This window comes from Phocoena phocoena, chromosome 16, assembly GCF_963924675.1.
Source record: "Phocoena phocoena chromosome 16, mPhoPho1.1, whole genome shotgun sequence".
In the NCBI taxonomy this organism is placed as follows: domain Eukaryota; kingdom Metazoa; phylum Chordata; class Mammalia; order Artiodactyla; family Phocoenidae; genus Phocoena; species Phocoena phocoena.
The window spans coordinates 67,375,750-67,400,221 of record NC_089234.1 but is presented as its reverse complement, the minus strand read 5'-3'; positions in this window follow the sequence as shown (position 1 = coordinate 67,400,221).

The following is a 24,472-nucleotide window of genomic DNA, read 5'->3' as shown; positions in this document are numbered from 1 at the left end:
TGTCCCTGTCACTGGGCTCACTGCGTTACATACATCAGGTCATTTACTGCCCACACCCCCTTGTGATGGGTTAGGATCCCCATTTTGTAGATAAAGAAATAGAGATTCAGAGAGGTTAATTAACCTCCCTCAGTCACACAGCTAGAAAAGGCAAGGTATGGGTTTGATGCCAGGCCTGTCTGATTCAAGTCCATGCTTTGCCCAATTCCACCTTCAGTGCTGTCTGTCATTTGATGTGTTATCTTGAGCCATGGTTGCTTTGATTTTCTGTTTTTTCTTGTGAAATGGAGATAATACCACCAGGCCAATCGACTTCACAAGAGTGATGTTAAATTAAATCTATATGAAAGCACGATGAGAAAGAGTTAAGAACTTTACAAATGCAAGTCGTTGTTATGGAATTGAATGGAATGAACATGATTTTACATGCTTGGAATATGTTGCTTGGTTAAGGCACGCTGTTAGAGATAGTACTGCTAGTCACTAAAGATTTAACACAGACCCAGGAGCACATGCTAAGCACAGGGACAGAGATTCCACCTGCTTGTTAGATACAGGAAAAGTACAAGGCACCTGTGGTCCACTAACTGAAATGGTTCCCAAATTAATAGAAGTATTTTTAGGGTAATTTTCTTCTCTTTTTTCCTGTCATTTCATTTTTGAGGGGAAGTGTTTATGACCTTGAGCAAGTTACTTGATCTCTCTGCACTTGTCTTTCTCTGTAAAATGGTAATAATGCTACCTACTTCAGATTGGTTATCCATTCATTTATTCCACAATTACGCTAAATGCCTACTATGCGCTAGACATTGTTTTAGATGCTGGAAATACAGCAATGAACAAAACAGATAAAAATCCCTACCCCCTTACATTCTAGTGATGGATGAAGACAAGAAATAAGAAAAATAAGTAGAATAGAGACCATGTTAGATGGTGCTAAAGAGAAAAATAAAGCAGGCAAGGGAAAAAAATGATTAGCGATGGGTGGGATGATTTGCACTTTTAGACATGGTGACTCAGAAGTCCTCACTGGGGAGTGACAATTTAGTGAAGATTAAAGACCAGACTAACTGCGGCAGGGAGTCACGGGGCTATCCTGAGATAGCCTCACGTGTTTCGTGTGTGAGTGTGGTGTGTACAGGGGAATAACAAATGAAATAACGTATGTCACCCCCTAGCAGGTACTCAATACCTGTTTGTTAACTAGGAAGGAACAAAAATATGTGTGTCCAGGCTCTGCAAGGGGAGTTATGAATGCAGAGAGACTGGCTTTGTAAATAAAAATGCAAAGCAAACAAAATGAAAGCACCGTTCACCTCAAACTTATACCACTGAGAGTGCAAAGAAATCTCAATGAAATGTCTGTCAATCAGTTGCCAAGAGCCTGCCCTGCCCTTTCAGATGCCTGAAGGCTTTTGCTGGCTTAGTTATTGCTCATCTGAAAACTACGGTTCAAAATGGCCTTGGGTAAATTTAATGACCTGCAGATCCATGAGAGATACTAAGGGGAGAGAGCTTTTAAGGTTGATGTCAAAGAGGGATCCCTCCCTCAGTCCTTCTTGGCAGTTGCCTCTATAGTAGGATATTGAGCTCAATGAACCACAGATCTGGCCATCTCCAGCACTCTTATGATTCTTTACGGTGGCCTAATATGACTTTTTACTAGACTCTTAGGTAGCAAATAGGCTTTAGCTCTTGTTCCAACTCTGGTTGATGGGGAGTGACTGACTGGGGCACAGTCCTAATGAATGCTGAAGCCTGTCTGGGCTCTTTGGGAAAGCGGACTGTGATGGTTAATTTTATATGTCAGCTTGACTGGGCAGTGGGGTGTCTGGATACGTGGGCAAGCATTATTCCAGGTGTTTCTGTGAGGGTGTTTTTGGATGAGATTAACATTTAAACTGGCAGACTAAGTGGATTGTCCTCCCTAATGTGAGTGGACCACATTCAATTAGTTGAAGGCCTGAGTAGAACAAAAAAGCTGACCCTCCCCTGAGTAAGAGAGAATTCCTCCTGCCTGATTGCCTTTGAATTGGGACATCAGCTTTTTCCTGGTTTTGGACTCGAACAAAACATTGGCTCTTCCTGGGTCTGGAGATTAGTACTCGAGCTACACCATCACCTCTCCTGATTCTCAGGCCTTTGGACTCATACTGGGACTAAACCATTGGCTCCCCTGGGTCTCACCCTATGATCTTAGGACTTTCTGCCTCCATAATTGTGTGAGCCAATTCCTTATAATAAATCTCTTTATACATGTATATCTCCTATTGGTTCTGTTTCTCTAGAGAACACTGACTAATATAGGAGCTGTGATTAATTAGCAGGGTCCCATGATGGTAGGAGTAGAAAGCATCCATCCACATTTCCAAACTTTATAAAATTTCCATGCACAACTGCATGAGAAACTAAGCCAAACTATTGAATGAATTTCATTACAGGCTAGCGTTTAAAGACCGGTCAGGCTCCCAGATATAAAATTACAGAGGTATCTGTTCCATAACTTGATAGAAAGAGTCTTCAAGGAGAAACTGGAAGTCTGTCTGACATTTGCAAAGCATCAGATTTGTGAACGCACCCTGGTTGTGTTAGAAATAGACAGTAAAGTAATGGGAAATGAGGATTGATCAAGCTTTGATTTATTTGGACATTTGATACCACCTTTGACAATTTTGTCTACCTTGACATGTCAATAAAGTTATTAAAATGAAATCTGAAAAAAAGGTAGAGCATTAGAGCATAACAGTTTCATTTTTAAGTCGTTGTGTCCAGCAGACCAAGAGAATCTGAGCCCAAGGCACAGAGTGGCTGCTTTAATTCCAGGCTGCCACTGTCCTCTGCTTGACATTTGACGGTGTACTTAAAACTGCTCCTAAGCACATCAAGAGAAATGAATGAGTAAATAATTGGTTGCCCCTTTAAAAACAGAAAATATCAGCTTGGGTTTAATTAACTGCCATAAATTATTCTCAGGCTAACTGTTCAGAGAGGAGCCACTTTTACCCTTTGCCTCCACTGAAGGAAAATTGTTCAGGTCACTTACAGCTTCACTTTCTAAAGTCGCAGCATAAGGTAGTGTGTCCCATCATTGACAATATCAAGGGATGATGAAATGAAACCTCTCTACTATGTTAGAGGTTGGACTAGGAGACTAATAATAATATTTGGGTGCTAAGCATTTCCATCAGTGCTTCCTTCAGAGCCATTCATAAAACTGGTTTCCTGGCAAGACCTAGAAAAATGAAAAGAGCACCAAACTCTCCTCTGTTTTTGAAAAATGTTGCCCATTTCTTCAAGAACTCATCATTAATATAAGAAAAAAATAAGGCTCAACTTGTAGAAATCAGGATATCCAGGAAGGAATAGCCTAACTCAGCACATGTTTATTAACGTGGACTACAGGTAAGGCACGGACCTAGACCCCATGGAAAATGTGAACATCAACACTTACATCGTCAAATCTAGTGAAAGGTGACATGGCAGGTTCTCAAGTAATTATAGCGTGGGCAGCAGGTGATAAGAGATTTAGAAATGATAGAGATAAAATGGTGTGGGTGGACAGAAGAGGGAGGTATTAATTCTGTATAAACTAAGAGTGGTAGATGACAGTTATGAAAGGTTTCCTAGAGGAGAAGGCATTTGAGCTGACTTCACAATAGGAAGCTTTTACAGGTAGAGCCGAGGAAAGAGCGGCTTATGCCTGGAGAACTGTAATGACCAAAGCTTAGAGTCTGGGAAGCAGCAGGGCATTGAGTGGTAGATGAGATGGGTTTGGGAAGATCACAGAATTAGATACCAGGTTGAGGTGGCTGGGCGTATTTTACAGGATTCTGACAGTGTTTGAGGCAGGACGTGGCAGCTTGGAACTGAATTTTAGAAACATATCGGCCGTATGTTAAACGTATGTGTGGGTGTTGTGGCTCCAAGCTGCTCCCATAGACCACGAAAATTGTGACTTAGCTTGGACCAGGTTTTCTTGAGAAGAGGTAATTGCTATGGAGGTAGGACTAAAAAAAGGGTGGTTGTAGTCATGTGGCTGGCCACTCAGAAAGTGAGCAGTGTTGGGCCAGGGAAACGTTAGTACAGGTTTTATAATCAGGTTGTAAATGAACCCTGAGGCCTTGGTATTAGTTTAAGTCCCTCGTTGGGAGATGTTCAAAGAACACGTGAGGTGCCGGTGGTGAGAAAGGGCTGCCCCTGGCCAGAGCAAGTTAGACCCTGACATCCTAGCAATTCCCAGTCTTCTTGCTAAGATTCTAGCAGGATGTGGCTGGATATGGCTGCATGTGCACAAGGTACATAATGGTGACTTATACTGTGGGCTTGATGAAAAACTGTCAATGTTGTATATGTGTGTGTGTAGGTATATGGTGAATATCCAAGAGTAGGCCTGTTTGTTGGTAAATTTGGGGCTTCCTCAGAGGACTAAAATGCTGGCAAAGAGTATTTTAGTAATCCAGAGTCCCAGTATTTGCTTTGTTTTTATCAACATCAGAAAACTCGTGGGGTGAGAGTCAGTTGAGTCCAAAGCTCCAGGCATTTGGGACACCATTGTGATAGGGGATGGGCTTAAGGCTTGGTTACCGTTTTTTTCTCTTTTGTTTACCCCAGAATGATTTGACTTGCCTCCAGATACCTTATCTAAGTTCTTTTGTTGGAAATATGGAGAAATTGGCGAAGAAGAGGCCTCGGACCTCTCTGGAGCAACTGAAGTCTCTGAAGTTTTAGTCATTAGATAGAAGCATTCTTTTTCTATTTAACATTTTTTATTTATTTATTTATTTTAATTAATTTTTGGCTGTGTTGGGTCTTCGTTGCTGCGCCTGGGCTTTCTCTAGTTGCGGCGAGCCGGGACTACTCTTCATTGTGGTGTGTGGGTTTCTCATTGCGGTGGCTTCTCTTTGTTGCGGAGCACGGGCTCTAGGCACACAGGCTTCAGCAGTTGTGGCACGTGGGCTCAGTAGCTGTGGCTCTTGAGCTCTAGAGTGCAGGCTCAGTAGTTTTGGTGCTCGGGCTTAGTTGCTCCGCGGCATGTGGGATCTTCCTGGACGAGGGCTCGAACCCGTGTCCTCTGCACTGGCAGGCAGATTCTTAACCAATGTGCCACCAGGGAAGTCCAGTAGAAGCATTCTTTAATGTCAGCGCCATCATTTGTTATGTGGTTCCACCAGCCAGGTCAACATCTGGATTTGCTGGTTTCACATTTGCCATAGTGATAGCAAAATCGGCCTTTGCCACCTCTACCAAGCTCACAGGCTATAAAAGCGGAAAATGATACTTAGATGGCGGAGGAGTAGAGGAACAAACAGTCGGCTTTGAACGGTAGCCTGGAGGTCAGGGTGGGAGGGGCAGCACAGACACTTGAAGAGGGGATGGAGAGAGGTAGATAAATGGAAGAATCCTTTCCTGAAAGGCACAAATTGGTTTCAGGAGATTGCAGTGACAGGAGTAAGTCACAGACTCAATGGAAGGTCTATCCCTGAGATGTAACAGCTGTTCTGCTGATAGCAAAGAGTGGTCCCTACATCTGTAGGAACTGGGAGTTTTGCACTAGGCAAGTTACCAAGGCAAGGACCATATCAGAGGTTGATTTAATGCTGAATAACTAGCTCTGTGTTTCATAGATTTATACAGTGGTAAACCTGGAAGAGACACTAAAATATTTTAGTCTAGAACAAATAGTAATAACTTGTTATTGACTTTTTTGATTATCTCTTTTCTCACCTGTCCTGGCTGCCACCTAGGATAGTTGTAAGCGTCAAATCAGAGGGATGATGTGTGTGACAGTTAAATTCCAAATTGCTGAGCATATGCAAATCACCATTGGTGATGCTGATAAATGATCATAGAGATTTAATGTTGGAAATGCCTTAGAGCATGCTCCAACCGGTCACATGGAATGATAAGGAGCCTGGGGCCTGAGAGCTGATAAGCATTGTCCAAGACACACATTTAGTGAATTATTGGCTGCTGCCTCAAATCCTTTTCAAAGCAGGTTTAGTATAAATCAGTTTACAGTAAATAGTGAGTGGCAGAGCTGCCCCTAGGATCCAAGTGCCTTGACTCCTAGCCTGTGTAATTTTCCTCAACAGGTTAATGGTATCTCTTCAGTCTTCAGTCTGAAAGTTTCCCTAGAAATGGGTCTCAGCTCCATTTAAAAAGTATTATTTTGCCCTTAATTTGTTCACCTGTGGATGACATAGGGCGGAGTCTCCATTTTCTGGCATAGGGTGATAGGGGCTCAGAGGGAGCTGGTGGTTTTTTTTAATGGAGGAAGAGACTGGCTCTAGAGGGCAGGCTTGAGCTGTTTTGGCTTAGATGCAAAAGCATTTTCAAATCAAATAAGTAGCAGGAGGAAAACCCATCTAATAATTTGCCTTTATCTCCTTTTATGCAGAAATCAATTGAATCAACAACTATTTGAAACGTGAAATCCTGTATCTGGCATGCTACCCAAAGAGAAAAGGGAATATTACAACTTTTTTTTTTTTTTTTTTGGAGGAGTAGCATGCTCTTTAAGTTTGAGAAAGGGGCAAACTTCAAAATCTGGCCTCTTGCCCTATTCTGGGTATCAGGCACAGAGTGTGGAGTTTGTACACTAATTAAAGTGTCTTACTGATGACTTGTTTGGATTCCAGGACAGGCACCAGATGTCACTCAGCCCACAGGGTGGAGAGTTACTCTTAATTACAACCTGAAGTTGCCCTCATTGGAGGTGATATTTCCCTCTCAGTTGAATAACTTAATTCACACTGGAGAGTCTGTTTCTGCTCTCATGTTGTTTTCCTTCATCTACCAAAAGATGGTGCTTTGTTACAGTGCTGGCCACTTCTTAAGGGTTACCCCCAAAAGCCCAGGCTAATAAGAGAATTTCCAACCCAACAGGAGTTCTATTACATGTGCCTTTTGCACTTTCTTTGTGGTCCTTCCTACCTTCCCCACACTGTGCTGTGTGTAACTTGTGCCATCGCATTGTCTTCAGAATGTGTCCGACTGCCCCGTCCGATCCTGAGCTGACAGTGCATCTATGTCTACTGATTAGCACTGCAGAAAGACAGCTGTTGTTAGCCATAATCTGGCTTGAGGTCAGTAATTCTGATTGCTCCTGCCCAAGAGCATAAGTGAGAAGAAAGAAAAAGCTTTAAGCTTTGGTTATAGCTGACTTCACTTCACTTCACTTCACTTCCTGAACCTGCAGATGCTGCTTGCAATAGAGACAAACAAGGTTTTTGTGACTGACTCAGATAGAACTAAGCACCGCAGGACACGGATTTTATAAAGACTTAATTATCAGGTCTACCCCAACAAGGCTCATCCTTCACAGGGCCCCAGGACTGAGCCTGTGATATTGTTTGGGTCTTTAGTATTATCCAGGAGACTTCTTTAAGCTTGGAGTTTTAGAAGTTTAAAAACTAAAAGGATTAGAAGAGGGAAAAAAAGACAACATATTGCGGGTAACTTTATACAGGGGTAGCAAACTGTTTGTTTTAGCCTGTCAACAGTCAGTGTTAAGTATAATATAGTACTGGTATTTCTTTTTGTGCTATTCTTGGGGAAACCAACAATACCTTGTCAATAGGAAATTGACTTTTAAAATGTTTAGCTAGGGCCACTGGTCATAATCTTGCTATTTCTTACTAGTTAAGTGGAGTAGAAAAAATATGGGTTTTGTGCTCAGAAAGATCTGAGCTTCAGTTTCTTTAGCTGAAAAATGGGATAAATAATATATACTTCAGAGTGTTGCTGTGAGGATTAGAGAAAATGCATCGTTTGTAAGAACAGTGTTAGTTATTACTGTCTTTATAATCCTTGTCTACATTTATTCTTCAGTATCCTGGTACTTGAGCCCCACTGAAGTCTTTATTCAAATGGTGGTTTTATTGAAAAGACATGGAATATTCTGAAGAATTATTTATAATTAGTCATAAGTTTCTTGTTTTAAACCAGTGGCTCTCAAAGTGTGGTCCTTGGCTCAGGAGCGTCACCTGGGAAACGGAAAGAGATGTAAATCGTTACCCCACCCCAGACCTACTGAATCAAGCCCTGCTCCAGACAGACTGAACAAGAAACTTTAGGTGTGGGTCCGGCAATCTGTGTTTTATCAAGTCCTCCAGAGGATTCTGATGCACACTAAAGTTTGAGAGTCACTGGTCTAAAACTGTAAATTCATCAGCTGCAGTTGATCTTTCTGTGTTCAATGATTCTAAATACATTGCAATATAAATATGTGCAAGGCAGGGACCTTTCAAAGTGGGCACTGTCTGCAGAGATTTTCTTAGATGTTCTTCCCGAGCCCCTCACTCTGGGAAAAGAAGTCATTCCTGTCAGGGTGCCTCTCATGACTCAGTACTCTTCTGCTGGTGGCGCTTTCCTTGCCTCCTGACTCTGACAGTGCCACCTTACCTATAAATATTTGAACAAAACAAAAAGGAGAGCAACATTAAAGGTAGCAGCAATAAACCCTAAAATATTCCTGTCCCTGGACTGTGATTCAGAGAGTAAGGTCCTTATTTAAAGCATCCAGGTGGCAATTATTTCTTTGTCTCTTATTTGAGGGTCATCTTGGTTTATTGTGACACCGTTGAGGGCTGAGGTCTCCACCTGGAGCTGCAGGAAACGCGGCCATAATCATTTAATAGCTAACAATGCCTATGGTTATCTGTAACCCATGGGGTAGTTTTTTACAATGGCAAGCACGTTCTTCCTTGAATACCCCTCCTGAACTTTTGCAGTTCACCTTTAAAGCATCTGAAGCTCCTGGGTACTGAAAGAAATGATTAATAGGCTCTATTGATTTTTCAAAAGTAAGGAAACAAGGTGGCATGAAGCAGTGAATAGGAAACTTATGGCACTTAACACTGCTTAATCATCTATCAATCAGTCAATAAATCAGTCATTTATCTGCTTATTTATTGTCTGTTTCCTTCCCTAGAAAGTAAGCTCCAGGAAGGTTAGGACATTGTTAACTGCCTAAAACAGTGCCTGGCATAGAGTAGGCTCTTAATAACTATTTGTTGAATGAACGAATGAATGGTGAAATATTGTAGCTGTTGTTGACTTTCTCGTTTCAAAACAATATCTACCTTTATCTAATTGTAGAGAGAATGATTGCAAATTCAAGCTTAACAGACATGTAGGGGAACACAGGCATCTGTTGGAGATGGAAGATAGCTGGGTAAAGAGAAAAGGGAACAGAGTCAAGGATCTTATGGAAAGAAAAAGGGCTGTTGATCTCTGTAGTCAGTTACTTGGTTGTTAACTACTGTAGGATCTGAGTTTCCAGACAAGAGCTACTCTTCCCTGAACTGGAATTGCAGGGCAACTCTAGGGAATGGAGACCCTGACCAGAGGTGGAAGCAGATTGGGACAAAGTAAGATTGTTCATAACTACAGTCATACTTCAGAGATATTGCGGGTTTGGTTCCAGACTACTGCAATAAAGTGAATATCGCAATAGAGCGAGTCACACAAAGATTTTTGGTTTCCCAGTGTATATGAAAGTTATGTCTACACTATACTGTAGTCTAGTCAATGTGTAGTAGCATTATGTCTAAAAAAGGTACCTATCTTAATTAAAAAATAAGGCTGTTGGGAAAATAATGCAGGTTTGCCACAAACTTTCAATCTGTAAGAAACCCAGTATTTGGGAAGCACAATGAAACTGCACTACCAGAAGAAGTGGATGTGGGCCAGGGCATGTTTGGGCTCAGGGGCATAGGAAATGAGTATCTAGAGCTTGGGACTTTCTGAATAGGACATATCTTCAAAGCTGGACAGAGATGGTCTCTATGTTCTAGATACCTGTGATATTGTATTTATAGTGTTTACAATGTGCCTATAATTACCACAGATTTCTGCACTCTGGATTTCTGTTTAGCATACTGCACTTATCACACTTTACTTATTATTATTATTACTAATGCAGCACCAAACTCTTTTCTAAATATCTTCTGATTTACATTCCCTTATTGGCAAATCAGCTTCTCTCTCTTTACGCCATCCACCATTAAGTTCCCAAAGAAGGGGGAAAAGGAGAACATGATGTAAAAGAGATCCTACTAGACAGGATGATGCAAGAAAAGCTAGTTTCCTCTCTCCTGATTTTGGGAAGAGAAAAGACAGAGTAGAGGTAGGGCAGTGAGGTCAAACTTAGGTCACCTTGTTTTCTCTTTCTCAGGTTGGAACCCTGGGAGGGTAAGAGGTACTGGTGGGGAGGGTAATAACATCAAAGAGGGGGTTATGAAGATGCCTGAGAACCTTATGAATACCATATCAGTGGGAATGTGCTATTGGCACTCCTTCCCAGATTCAAGGGGAAGCCTTCTATTGGCCACATACAACATGCCTTAAAGAGGGCTGAACACCACTGGCAGTTTAGCTTTTATTTTCCTTTTTTTTCCATGTTACCCTGATCATCAGTTAGAGAAAACAAAGAATCTTTTCTCTTTGCACATCTGAGTGTAATTTGAGTTAAAGCACAATCATATTCGACTTAAGAACATGTCTTATTTCCCAGCTTTTCCCTCTAGCGTCCAACCTCCCCCAGATCGAAGCTCCTTGAGAATAACAAATGTGAAGGTGTCATTAGCACACCTTTTTTTGTGCCTGAAACATTTTACATAAAATATCTTATTTGATCATCCCATCGCGTGGTGTTTGCTTTATGACTTCACAGACCAGAACACGAAGCTAGAGAGGTGAAGTAACTTTCTGTGTCACACAGCTAATATATTTCAGAGCCAGAATTAAAATTCAGATCTGTCAAGTTCCAGACGTTCCTGTACATTTTTGTATCTTCCACTGCACCTTCCACCACAGAATGAGTATGTATAATGAGTGCTCTTTTCTACTTGTAAGGTAGGGTATATTATGCTGAACTGGGAGTAAGTTGGTATATTAGGATAGGATATTCCAGAGAAACAGAACCAATAGGATCTATATCTATAACTATATATCTATATCTATCCTCTCTATATATGTATATATCAGTATCTCAATAGGATGTCTCTATCTATCTATCCATCTAAGAGAGATAATTACTATAGGAATTGGCTCATGTGACTATGGAAGCCAAGAAGTCCTATAGCCTGCTATTTGCAAGCTGGAGAAACAGGAAAGCTATTGGTATAATTAAATCTAAGTCCCAAGGACCAAGAATCAGGACTGCCAGTGTCCGAGGGCAAGAGAAAATGGATGTTCTAGTTCAAACAGAAAGTGAATTTGTTCTTCCTCCTCCTGTTTTTTCTCTTTGGGCCCTCAATAGATTGGATGATGCCCACCCACATTGGGGAGGGCCATCTGCTTTCCTCAGTTCACCAGTTGAAATGCTTATCTCTTTTAGAAACACTTTAACACTCACCCAGAAATAATGTTTTCCCAGCTATCTGGGCTTCGTTTAGCCCAGTCAAGTTGACACATAAAATTAACCATCCCAGTTGGTATCAAAAATATACTATAAGAACAGGTATAGGAGAATGTAGAAGGATGCCAAGAAGTCTGAAATGCTTGTGTGCTATCCGTGAGGCAGAAGCAAAGATGTACAAGACTCCAAAAAACATTCTGTAAGTTGTATATGAAAGAACCTCTCCTGCCATCTGGTCATTTCTTACTGCTTGTCAACCAGTTAGGATGTGTAGCTCTGAGTCTGTTTAAATGCCCAGTGATTAAGAGGTCATATTAATATGATCACTTTTTCATTCCTTTCAAGTAAAGGATTAGCACATATTCTGATGTCTCTAGAGTTCAGGACAAAGATATTTACTCTCTGCATGCTGTATTGTCGTCTCGGCAAATCTCAGAGCAAGGGAGAACCTGTGATATTTTGTCAGTTATTACTAAATGCCAAAATGGAAAGTGATGATCACTTCTAATAAAAAGAATTGATTGTGTAATTTATATCAAGGCAGATTCAATTAATACCTAATCTTTAAATGTATGTAATTAGATTTGCATAGTCACATCTTTGCAATTAGGAGTTGGTATTTAAAGGGCATACTTCCCGTTTCCTATTTTCTTTGTCACAAAAACCTAGTTGGGCTTTTTGATATTGCAGAATTACAGAATCAAGGTAATAACTTTGCTTGATAACCTCTAATCATGGTAAAAGAAGGGGTTTAGTTAATACCTTTAGAGGTATGGGAAATATTCATAGTTGATTTAAATGGTATTCAGCCCTGACATTCACAATTTATATTTCACAATGCTCATTTATAATTGCAACCGGTTTCCGTTTAATTTATACATCAGATGTACTTAAACATAAAGGTTAAGTTCTTCTCTTCTAAATCTCAGGAGTGAATGAGATTCTTCCTTTACAGCACTTTATGCTGGAGAGTGCTTCAACCCTTCTGACACACCAGGGTACTGCTAAGTAAATTATAGATACCTGGGTATCATTTAGTTCTGTGAAGCAGCGATTTACCCTAGGGGCCTGGAAGAACATATATCTGGCTACTAGTCTATTCAAACTGCAGGGGATATGCTTTGTAGTCAGATATCCCAGAAATGGGTCAGGCAACTTAGCAGTAATGTCAGGTTAATAAGCTTATGATGAAGGGCATTGACTGGTACTGCACTCTCTTGTGAAAAATACGTGTAATTATGGTTGCACTATAAGCTACTAAGTCTGAGAGAATTTATGGATGAACCTTATGTATGGATCCACCCTAATCTTTAAGTGAAAAATACTTACTCAGAAATTAAAACCCAAGTGTTACAAGAACCAAAATTTAAAAAGGAGTGATAATATCCAGTGCTGGAGAACATGAGAGAATGTCAATAATTTCTTATATTGCTTGTAGGGTGTAAGTGGGTATAGCCTTTTTAGGACAATTGCTAAATTGTATCAAAAGCCTTAAAAATGTGCTTTCTCTTTGACATAGAAAATTCCACTTAGAGGAAATTATCAGAAGGAAGCAGTTATATATGGAAAGATAACTGTACTACAGTAGTCACAGCAACCAGTGAAGTGGCCAAAATATATTTTTAAAAGATTTATTGAATATATTATGTTAAACTTAAATAATAGATTTCCATATAGTAATGGAAAATGATGTATTGATATAGAAACAGTTCATAAAATACTTTTTAGTGAATATAGTTTAAATAGCTTATAAAACAGTATGATGATAATAATAAACCAGGGATGATAAACCAAAGGTCAACAGCAGTTATCTTTGGGAGATAGGCATATTCATGATTTCCCCCTTTGTTTTCTATTTGTCTATGTAAACAAGTATTAGCAAAGGTGAATTATGAAATGGACATGGCATTATATTACTGCAAATCTCAAGTTATGTGAGAAAGATGTGCTATTTTCCATAAAAATTTCTGAAAAACTGAGCCACAAGTCACCAGTGATCTGTTTTCCAATCTCTTTTTACCATAGAAAATTTCTTGTTATGCAGAAAACATGTTGTGTTTTAACAAACAGGAAGCTTTCCCTGCAATTCTTTATTTCTTATTTTGAATGACAGTTTAATTCTGACAAGGATGTATTATTTTGCCACTCTGTTAACGATTACTGATAGATATGATTAGCAGGTTGGCCATTTTAGATTTAAAAAGCCTCTTAGACATTTCCTTTAGGTTTTATGAAAGGGCATTACATCAATGACTACAATGAAATTAATAATTCAGAACTTCAAATGGCCAATTCATACAAATAAGTTTGTTGGGTTCTTGTTTTGCTGATAATATGTTGTTTATGTGAATTGCTTTCCTATCAACAGACAAAAATGCTAATGGGGGTTTAGTATCTATATGTTACAGACTTATTTATTTTACTTAGATGATGCAAAATCAATTTAATTATGCCCCTTAGAAGAATGCTGAAATTGGTGTTTGTTCTGGATATGTTAATGCAAAACATTTGAGTTTTCACTTACTCACAGTCGTCTGTAAGTTCTTGATTTCTCTCCTACTTTTCTGTAGAAAAGAAAACCGGAGTTTTCTCTTATTTAAAGGGATCAGGTTGTTTTGTAGTTGAAATATGTGAGATCATTTCATTGGCTTGACTTGAAAAACTTTGCTGTTCTTTTAAAGAACTAAGGAGGTGTTCCTACGGGTACGTCCCCCAACCTAAAAACATGCCATTTAACTTAAAACTGCTGTTCAGCTGAGTAAGGGTAACCTGCCTTTCAGTTATGCTGATTTTCTTTTTTGATAAGTGAGAAACGATGCTAATTGGATCTAACCTGAAAATCAGCACTTAGTACTTTAATTTCTGATACCATGGTATAGGGTACCAACCTGATTTGATTATTCTTACTACCCACTCTATCAAGTTCTGTGTAAGCCACAAAATAATGAGCAATCTCTTTCTCTATCCTGGAACAAGTTACCAAAATAAAAGACTAAAGAAAGACTGGGAGGAAGATAAAAAATATATTTTATTTATTTAAAACGTATCCAGCAGCAGCTTATGATAAAAATACAGGCATAAGATTTACACAGTGTAGTAAAAAATGATCAAGAGAAAAATCAGAAGCCATAAGGAAGAAAGGGGAGAACAGTCTGAGATGATTTCCCAAATCAAACATTACATTTGTCCAAATCTTTCTAATATTTAAAAGCAAAGAAAGAAGCATGACAGGTCGCAGTTCACTGCCTGTTGAAGGATTGAAAATTTTAATGAAAGAGAAAATTTTCTGGCAGCTAAATCTATGAAAAATTTATAGAATGTTGATCCATATTTAAAGGATCTGGAATAAGTGGCCCAAAATGCCACCTTTTCCATGAAGTCTTCTTTGATTTCTTTCCTCTCTCTTTCCAGCTTTCTCTTTGATCCTTTGTTCTTTTATAGCACTTTATTTGTGGTGCTTTACGGCATTTATAACATTTTGCCTTTAATATTGTTATTTATGATTATATTTTGTCAGCCCTGTTAGAAGGTGATTTTTCCTTTTATTCCCTGCAGTGCCTTTGTTCATAAAAGTAACTAACATTTGTTGAGTGCTTTTACTATGTGGCAGGTGTGGCCACAGCTTTTAGGTACTTTGCCTCATTTTATTACCACAATACACACCTTTTATTCTTTTCATTTTAGAGCTTTAAAAAATTGTCCATTTAAAAAAGTTTTTTTAATAAATTTATTTATTTATGTATTTATTTTTGGCTGTGTTGGGCCTTTGTCGCTGCGCCTGGGCTTTCTCTAGTTGTGGCGAGTGGGGGGCTACTCTTCGTTGTGGTGCATGGTCTTCTCATTGCAGTGGCTTCTCTTGTTGTGGAGCACGAGCTCTAGGTGCGCATGCTTCAGTAGTTGTGGCACGTGGGCTCAGTAGTTGTGGCTCGCAGGCTCTAGAGCTCAGGCTCAGTAGCTGTGGCACACGGGCTTAGTTGCTCCACGGCATGTGGGATCTTCCTGGACCAGGGCTCGAACCCATGTCCCCTGCCTTGGATGGCAGATTCTTAACCACTGCACTACCAGGGAAGCCCAAATTTTCCATTTTTATTGAGGTATAATTGACATATCACAGTGTATAAGTTGAAGGTATACAGCATAATGATTTGATATATTGTGAAATGTTTATCACAGTAAGTTTAGTTAATATCCATCACCTCACATAGTTATAAACATTTTTTCTTATGATGAGAGAGAGATTTTAAGACCTACTCCCTTAGCAACTTTCAAATAGATACAGTTCAATATAGAGTATTGTTAACTGTAGTCACTATGCTGTACATTAGATCCCCAGAATTTCTTTATCTTAGAAACAGAGTCTGTGTCTTTGACCCTCTTCCCCCATTTCCCCCACTCCCCACCCCCTGTCAATGGCAGCCACAAATCTGTTCTGTTTCTATGAGTTCAGTCTTTTTTAGATACCATGTGTAAGTGGGATCATACAGTATTTGTCTTCTCTGACTTATTTCACTTAGCATAATGCCCTCAAGGTCCATCCATGTTGCAAATGGCAGGATTTCCTTCTTTTTTATGGTTGAATAATATCCAGTTGTGTGTGTGTGTGTGTGTGTGTGTGTGTGTGTGTGTGTGTGTGTGTATATCACATTGTCTTTATCCATTCATCCATCAGTGGACACTTTGGTTGTTTCCGTGTCTTGGCCGTTGTGCATAACACTGCAGTGAACATGGGGGTGCAGATGTCTCTTAGAAATAGTTTTCTTTGCATAATTACCCAGAAGTAGAATTGCTGGATCATATGGTAGTTCTCTTTTTAATTTTTTGAGGAACCTCCATACTGTTCTCCATAGTGGCTGTACCAATTTACATTCCCATCAACAGTGTATAAGGGTTCCCTTTTCTCTGCAGCCTCACCAACACTTGTTTTTTGGTAAAAGACATCCTAGCAGGTGTGAGGTGATAACTCATTGTTGTTTTGATTTGCATTTCTCTAATTCTGAGTGACGTTGTCACAATACCTCTCCTCACGATACTGTTATTGTCTTTGTTTTACCAATAAGCATACTATGGTTTAAGAGACAGGAAATAATATGAGACAGGAAATATTATGCCGCAGATCTCAAATCTGATAACCAGTAGATTAGAATTCATGTCTGATTGATTACAAAGGGCTTGCTTTTTAGGACTATGTCTAATTCTAGGCAGTGTTTGCATTAGTTTTTTTTTAACAGAACCTATGGAGACATTCATATATGGATTAAAAAGTTGTGTTTTTAATTCCTGACCTCATTTTGTGGGACTGGGAAGAAGGGGTTTGGGTGAAGAAATCATGATGAAGTAGCCAACAATCCTATATTAACTCCATACACTCAGTTCTTGGGACTGTCCCTCAGGAAGCCTTGGAATGCAGAAATCGGGACCATATTTTCTTATTAGGTTACACGAAGTTATGGTGCAGCAACAAGTGACCATGAAATCTTAGTGGTTATAGCAACAAAGATTTACTTTGTGCTTGCACTGAATGTCCATCATGGGTTGGCTGTGATTCCACTTAATGTCATCATTTCTCTACTCAGGCTGACAGAGCAGCTTCTCTTTGGGTCATTGACAGGCAGTGGCAGAAAGAAATGAGACATGGTAAACATGAGCTAGCTCTAAAAGTTCTTACTTGGAATTGATGTGCATTATTTTTGCCCACATTTCACTGACCAAAGAAATTCACATTGACACTCCTGAGTTCAACAGCGTGGGGATGTACAGACCTCCTGCAAGAAGGGATAACACAAGTCACATGACCAAACCTAATGTCAGTGGAGTAAGATACATAGTCTTCCTGCAAGGAGGTCAACCTCAGGGTCGCAGAAGCAAATGTTTTTTCACAATAATACATTCACAGTAATACAATCTATCACACTTTCCCTTTGCCTGGCCATAGCAGGCCTAGATATTCCAGCCTAATTGTTATAAATAGTGGCAAAGTCATGGCCATCCTGAATGGGGGAGGGTGGGGATTAAAATAAAGTCACCGTGTCAATTTCACTAAAGAGAATGAGCTGAGGTCGTCTTTTACTCTTTCTTTCCATGTCTCTCTGCAAACCAACCCAGCCCTCTAAGGAGAAATTATGTACAGGATCTGTATATTGGAGTCTGCCAGACCAGGGCTCAAATCCTGAGTTTATCACGTACCTACCTGTGAGAACTCGGGCAAGTCTCTGAGCCTGTTTTCTCAGATAATTATAACTGTGCTAGCATGAATTAATATTGTAATATTTTTCCTAATGTATAATTTCCATACCTCTTATTATAACTCAGGTTATTTCCTTGTGCTCAGAACGCCATGTATATCACTTTGGTAGCTTTTCGCATATTTAGAAAGTGTTATTTTGTCACCCTCCCCCATCTGCCCAACTTCCCAGGTTCTTCAAACCATGGAACTGTGAGCCCGTTTTCCTTAATATATCCTGATCCCTAATTGTTACATTCACTTACCTCTAGATTCTTTATTCTTTCAACAAGTAGCCCAAAGGAATATCCAGGGAGATGTGAGGAATATTAAATACTGAGGGGAGATTATTTTCTTGCTCTGAGACAGATAAGTATTTACATTGGATTTTGCTAACCATATTGTGTTGCTGAATTATTATTATTTTTGATGTTCCAGTTATTGAAAGTGGGAGGGAGCGGGGAGAACTAGTGAACAGAGCATTCTAGAGCCAGAATTTACCTCCTTATTGACAGTCGCTTTCTCCCCAGGACTATGGGTCCCTGGGTGGGGGCCTACCATTTGTTCAATGGGGAAATAAATCTGTTTTTTGTTCCCCGTTCAAGAGGAAGTAACAAGGCTGAAAACGCTATTGCCCTGACAACCTGGGAATTTGCCTGTCTTGCTTGGGTGATGTTCCTCTTTGTAGATCCCATGTGTTTCATAGAAAGAGTCACATACTGACTTTTCAGTGAGATAGATGTTAGATGCAGACAATTCTGCTGTGATTAAAACAGCCTTATTCAAATGGACAAAACAAAAAATGTTATGCTCAAGGGGTTAGAGGTCTGTTGTAATAAACACTTGCTTTTTTTTGCTGTACATTGTTGTGTTTATTGGGCAGGTGGAAAAAGTAATGCACCCTGAGGCAGATCATTCTTTCTGTTAGCTGGATAAATGAATGAAATGGTGATCCTGAGCTCACTTTGACATCCTGCCTCACTAGGTCTCCAGTTTAAGGTGGCGTAAAGCATCGTGAGGGATGGATAATCTCAAAGATTTTGCAGACCATTGAACTAGGAAAATTGGGTAAAACATTAAATCTAAGTGGATAAGACCAAAAAGGAATTTTCATGTATCTGACTGAGCATAGAGGCAAGGTGATGTTTTAGTGCTCGTTGTTGATATGCATCATGTGTGTATAGGGAGTGGGAGTGAGCGATTCCTGCTGGGGAACCAGAAGTAACTGACTTCGGTTTGTAAATCGTCTTTGGACTGGTTTCTGGGAAGACACAGAACTTGGCAAATTTTAATGTCTACAGGGAAGGCATTAAAATTACGTTCTCAAGAAGGCCCCAGTAATAAGACATTCCCTATCTTTTTAGATGAATTTCAGCTGTTTGAGGACTCTTAATAGTTAAAGTCTTCACTGGGTTGCTGGTCACACAATTGACAACAGAATGCCTACCAGGCTGCTAAGTGTGACTGAAAAGAAATCCTTTTTGTCTGTTTGATCTGATTAGTTTGTCCAGTAGTTGCAAACTTAGCTGCAGTCAGAAGCTTTTTAAAAATGCCGTTACCACGCCCCACCTGGGACCCCTGGCATCAGAGATTCTGAGGCTAGTGAGTTGGAATCTGTATGTAAAAGCTACCTGGGTGATTCTGACACAGTGTGTCCATGGAAAGTTTGGGAACCCCTGGAGTAGAGCATGTGGCTAATGAAATTTGTTTTGGTGAAAGACCACTTTATTGATGAACAGAGAAACAACAAGCAAACCAACCTACCAGAACCCAGGAAAATGTTTCCCTGTGTGCGAACTAACACCAGCTGCTACTAAAAGGGAAAGTACTAGCAGAGCAAATAGATACGTTTTGATCTGTGATTAATACTGACTATTAACGACAAATGGCTATCTCTGAGCAGGACATTTTGGTTTCGTTTAAAATATTTGTTGCCTGCAATTTGCCAGGAACTTTGCTAGTTTCTGTGGAATATAAACATAAGTTTTGATTTCTCTTTTTGTAGAGTTTATAATTCGGTTGCTATTTTGAAAAGGTCTAATTACTCTTTTGGAATATTAGGGAGATCCTGAGATAATGGGGTCAAGAAATATTCTCTTCGGATAGAATAGGTGAAGTTGCCTTATTTGGCTTGGGTGGAAGCAAGAGGAATTAAAAACACATTTGCTAACATAGTTGTGATAGACAGTGTTGATAACTCAAAGCCATGACCCCCTCTTGTTGTCTTCCTCCCACTCTAGAGCCCAGAGAAGAAGAAGTCAGTATCTACTGCTGCTGGACGTGGCCGCGTGACCCAGTTCTGGACAATGAGAGGTAAAGAGAAGTTTCTTTTTATTTTTAAGGTTTCTGGGAAGGAGAGTTCTCTTCTAGATCAGAAAGAAATACATGAATTGCTCTACACTGGCTCCTGCTTCCTGTCTTTAAGGATATGTTACTTAGAGTTGGTATGACTTAGAGTCCCTTGCTGCCATCAAGAAATACCAAGAGAACCTGAGAGTCACCAACCCAGAGACCTGACACTGCTAAACTTCTGAATCAAGGCCAAAAATTGCCTACCTTCTCTGTAAGAAAAATGAATCTTATATTAAGCCAGTATTTGGTTACTTGATACTTGCAGTCAAAAGAATTCCTAAGAGATACAGTATAATGCAAGGCATGTTTCGGCTGTTGGCTTTATTTTAACCTTTAAGGTTTTAGAAAAAAGTGTCCTTAACTCCCTTTTCTGGTTCAGCGTATGGAATTAGATGGCACTGTGGTGAAATTTGTTGTTTTTGCGTGCTCAATTTCCATTTCTCCTGCTTCTTGGTGATATCCTGATTTCTCCTGAGGAGCTGCCCCTCTCTCACCCTCAGATCTTAGGGTTTAGAAGCACTGAGCCTACCCCTGATAACAGGATTGGATATGCGTCTTGGGCTTGGCAAATCATAGGTTTGCATCCCAGTGACATTGTAACTGGTTGAGAGATAGGACAAGAAACAGATCAGATCCTGATGGCAGTAGTCAAGCCCCTTGATTGAGAAATACCTGAAGCCTAGTCCAAATCCAGAAATTAGTAGATGAGAAAATATGTTTGTTTGGCATGTGGGTAGTTTGAGTTAAATTTCTGATACCAGCAACCGAAAGAGGACTGACTTCTAAAACCATGGCACCAGAGCCACTGCATTTTCATCATCAATGGCATATGTGTTGGAATGTTCTAACAGAAGCTTGGCCACAGATTGGGGATGCTATAAAGGGAATTCCAGCTCTGAGTTGGAAGTTAAAGTAAATTACTGTTAAGATCTCTTTCAATCCTCAAATTATATGATACTATAAACATCCCATGTCTATGGGGAGATTATGGCAATGGGAGGATTGTAGTGCCTCTGGGGATGGTGAGTAATCTGCGTTTGCAAAGTACATGCTTGTTAAATGCTAGATGAATTGAAGGGATTGTGGGGATTTTGGCATTCTGGAAATAACACCAGACTGTTAGTCTCGAAGCATAGATTCTGATTCCATTTCAGAACTGGGTCCCATTTTAAACCTTGGCTAGCTAGATTAATTTGAGCAGTCCTTAACCCACTGGTGACTCAATAAAATCATTTGTAAAGTGGGAATGTAATTTCATGGTTGAAAGGAAACTTTGAGAGAAAAAAAATGTAGTGGCAGGGAAATAATGTTTATTGAGCATCTACTGTGGGTCAAGCATTGTAATAGGTGCTTTATCTTTGTTTTGTTTAATTGTTAAACAAAGTTCAAAACATGTTTTCATCCCAGTTTTTTGGATAAGGCAATGGAAACTTAGGTAAGTTAATTAAATTTACCAGAAGTTTTACAGCCTATGAATGGATGAGCTAGGCTTTGAAAGTTGTTCTTGAGGTCAAAGGTTGAATTCATATTCACCATACAAGTCCAGTTCAAACTCCTTATTTTACAGACATGCTTCAGCCTGAACAATGAATGGGTGACAAATCTGGTACTAGCCCTCATGTTTCCAGGCCTCCATATACTCTACTAATGATATCTGCCCTGCCTGTTTCATTGAAATTATTGTTTGAAATCAGACGATGGCTAGGAATGTGATTTGAAGGGTATAGTGTGCTGTACAATATCATTTAGAACCCTGAGCTTGAAAGCTCTCAGGTCTCTTTCTCTCTTTTTTCTCTCCATCATCATCATCATTAGTCTTTGCTTCTTTCTGTGGGCTTTTTTCTTTCTTTGGGACTGGTTATCTCAGTGAGACTGGTACTATATTAGCCAGTAAGTCCTGGACTCCAACCTTCTCAACTTTCCATACAGAAGAATAGGCTTAAAGGAACTTAGATGCTGATTTGTCTCACTTGACAAGAACTGCAGCTAATAGGCAACCGCTAAAGTTGACACAGTAGCTCTAGGATGTCAAGGAAAGCATTTTGATGATTCATTCCTAAATTTGTTTGAGCTGATAATAGTTTTCCTCTTGGAGCTGAAATGATGTTGCCCCTGACTCAAGCTGATCAACTGAAGGACTGTAGTAATTTGTCCAGGCATGGGTACTTGATCCAAGTCAGGTTAGAGTCCTCCAGGAACTTTTGAAAGTGAGGTGTCAAGAAAGAAATTTATTCCGTGTCACATGGTTGCACTTAGCTGCAGGAGAGGCTGCGAAATGAGTATTTAGCTTTCCAGCCTCTCGGGCAGAAGATGTAGATGTTACCAATGTCTGCTGTTACCCAGTTCTCCTCTCCCTCCAGGAGCACTTCCCTACCCTGTGAAGTTAAGTGTGGTCATGCGGGTAGTTTTTCCCGTCATGGCATATACGTACAACATGAGTCATTTTCAGGCCAAAGCACTCAGGGGCTCTCGTGTGAGTCTCTATGCTCCCTCCCACATCACTGTGAGCATGGAATTGCTTCTTACTCTGGGGCTGCCACAAGACCAAAGCATCCCTGCCTCACTGAGCCCTAGCATGGGGAACAGCTGCCCTGCACAGTTGCTTGGCAGTGTAGTACACTTGCCTAGGTGGGAAATAAAGCTTTTTTATTTAAATCACTGAAATTTGGAGTTATTTGTTGTTGCAGCATAACCTAACTATGCTGACTAATATAGAAAGCAAGGGAAAGGAAAAGAGGTTTGGAAATAGGTAATATGTGAGCCACCTTACAGTGACTGCCAAGGTTCGACCATTAATTAATTAAACCAGGTGTTAAGAGTGAAGTGGGGAGTGAAGGAATGCGTAGCAGAGACAGGACTACCGCAGCATTGCTGTGAGCCTAGCTACCATACACCTGAATACGCTACAGTTGTCAAATGAAGTCTCATGTATAGTCATCCAGAAAATATGAAACACCACCTAGGCACCTTCTAGGTACTGAGGACAGAGTGGTCAGTAAAGTAGACATGGACCTTACACTCACAGATTTTCTCTCAGAAAACTCAGCTATTGAATAATTATTACAAGTGTGTTAAGTGTATCAAAAAATGAAAGTGTTGTTCGATAATGGGGGCTTGTGGATCAAGGAATGTTTTCTGGAGGAAATGATATTTAAACGAAAATCCAGTGAATGAGAATATAATATTCGCTGGTCTCATAAGTAGGAATGGGAGAATTCTGTAGGCTGAGGAAACAGTAGAGGCTCAGCCATGCGCTGAGAAACTGTGTCATATTCAGGAACCAAGGGAAGGCCATTAGGAATAGAATATAGAAAACACAGGGAAATGAAGACCAGCTTTAGTGTATGATTCATTTGGATATTTTCCTCACCTTCTCACTCATTTACTGGGCTTCCTACTCCTGCATCCTGTGTTCGTTTTCCCCATTTCCCTGGTAAATCTGTAAGAACTTGTCTGGCTTCCCATAATGTATTCAGCCCTAGAATACAGAATACAGACTGTAATCTGTCTTCCCAGAATGTATTCTGCCTGCCTGTTTTCTCACTGTAACGCTTCCATCTCCCTCTCTCTTCCCCCGCCTTTATTTCTCTTTTTAGCTAGCACAATATTCTGCCCAGGTCTTTGAATAACACCCCCTTTGGTGAATCCATCTAAAAACTGATGTTCCTTTTAGAGAAATTCCAATCCAAAGAAGTTTTACTCAGGGGGCCCTCTACAGCGTGCTGGGAATAGCACTTACGACTTGTGCGGGAGAATAATTGTGGGCTGCCCCTCTGTCTCTTGTTGGCTAGATCTCTTAATCCTTCCAGCTTCACTCTGTTGAAATCCAATAGTCTTGGATGTCTGTATTCTTTGAACCCTTTTCTCACAATGCCAGATTCAATAACATCACCTGGCGGAGCCAAACTGCCTCTGAGCTTGTTTGCGTTTCTTTCATTTCATATACATATTGCTTCTGTTTGTTTGATTTCTTGTGGAGAATTTAATACCGACTGTAATCTGAATTTTGCAAAGAAAAGTGACTGAATTCAGATTACTTGGGTGTAACAAATACCATCACCCTGCTAAATGGCTATTTACAACAGTAAATATAAACTCAGATGCCTTTGGTTAGGCTGAGTGCAATAATTTTAGAACCTTCGCCTAATGCATAAACTAGAGAACTTCAGTTGAAAACTGAAACTGTGAGGTGAGTGAGACAAACTTTAAAAAGCCACTGTTGAGACTCCCTCTATTTTCTCAGTAAGAAAATGGGTCAATAATGTATGACTTGCCTCTTCTACATAATGTTTCATGAATTGACTTGGCCAGTTGATCACCACATAATGGGCTTTCTTGAAGAGAAACCGTGGCACCCAACTGAATCAATTATAGTGTCTTTCACCAGGGGGTGGAGAGAATCTGATATTAGTTCAGAAAAAAAAAAAAAAAGAAAGAGCCAGAGCCCAAATTCTGTACTCTCAGAATAAAAGTATTACTTGGAAAACAGCATATAAAGGAGTCCCAGTCAATGTCATGTCTTGTAAGAGATCTTAAGA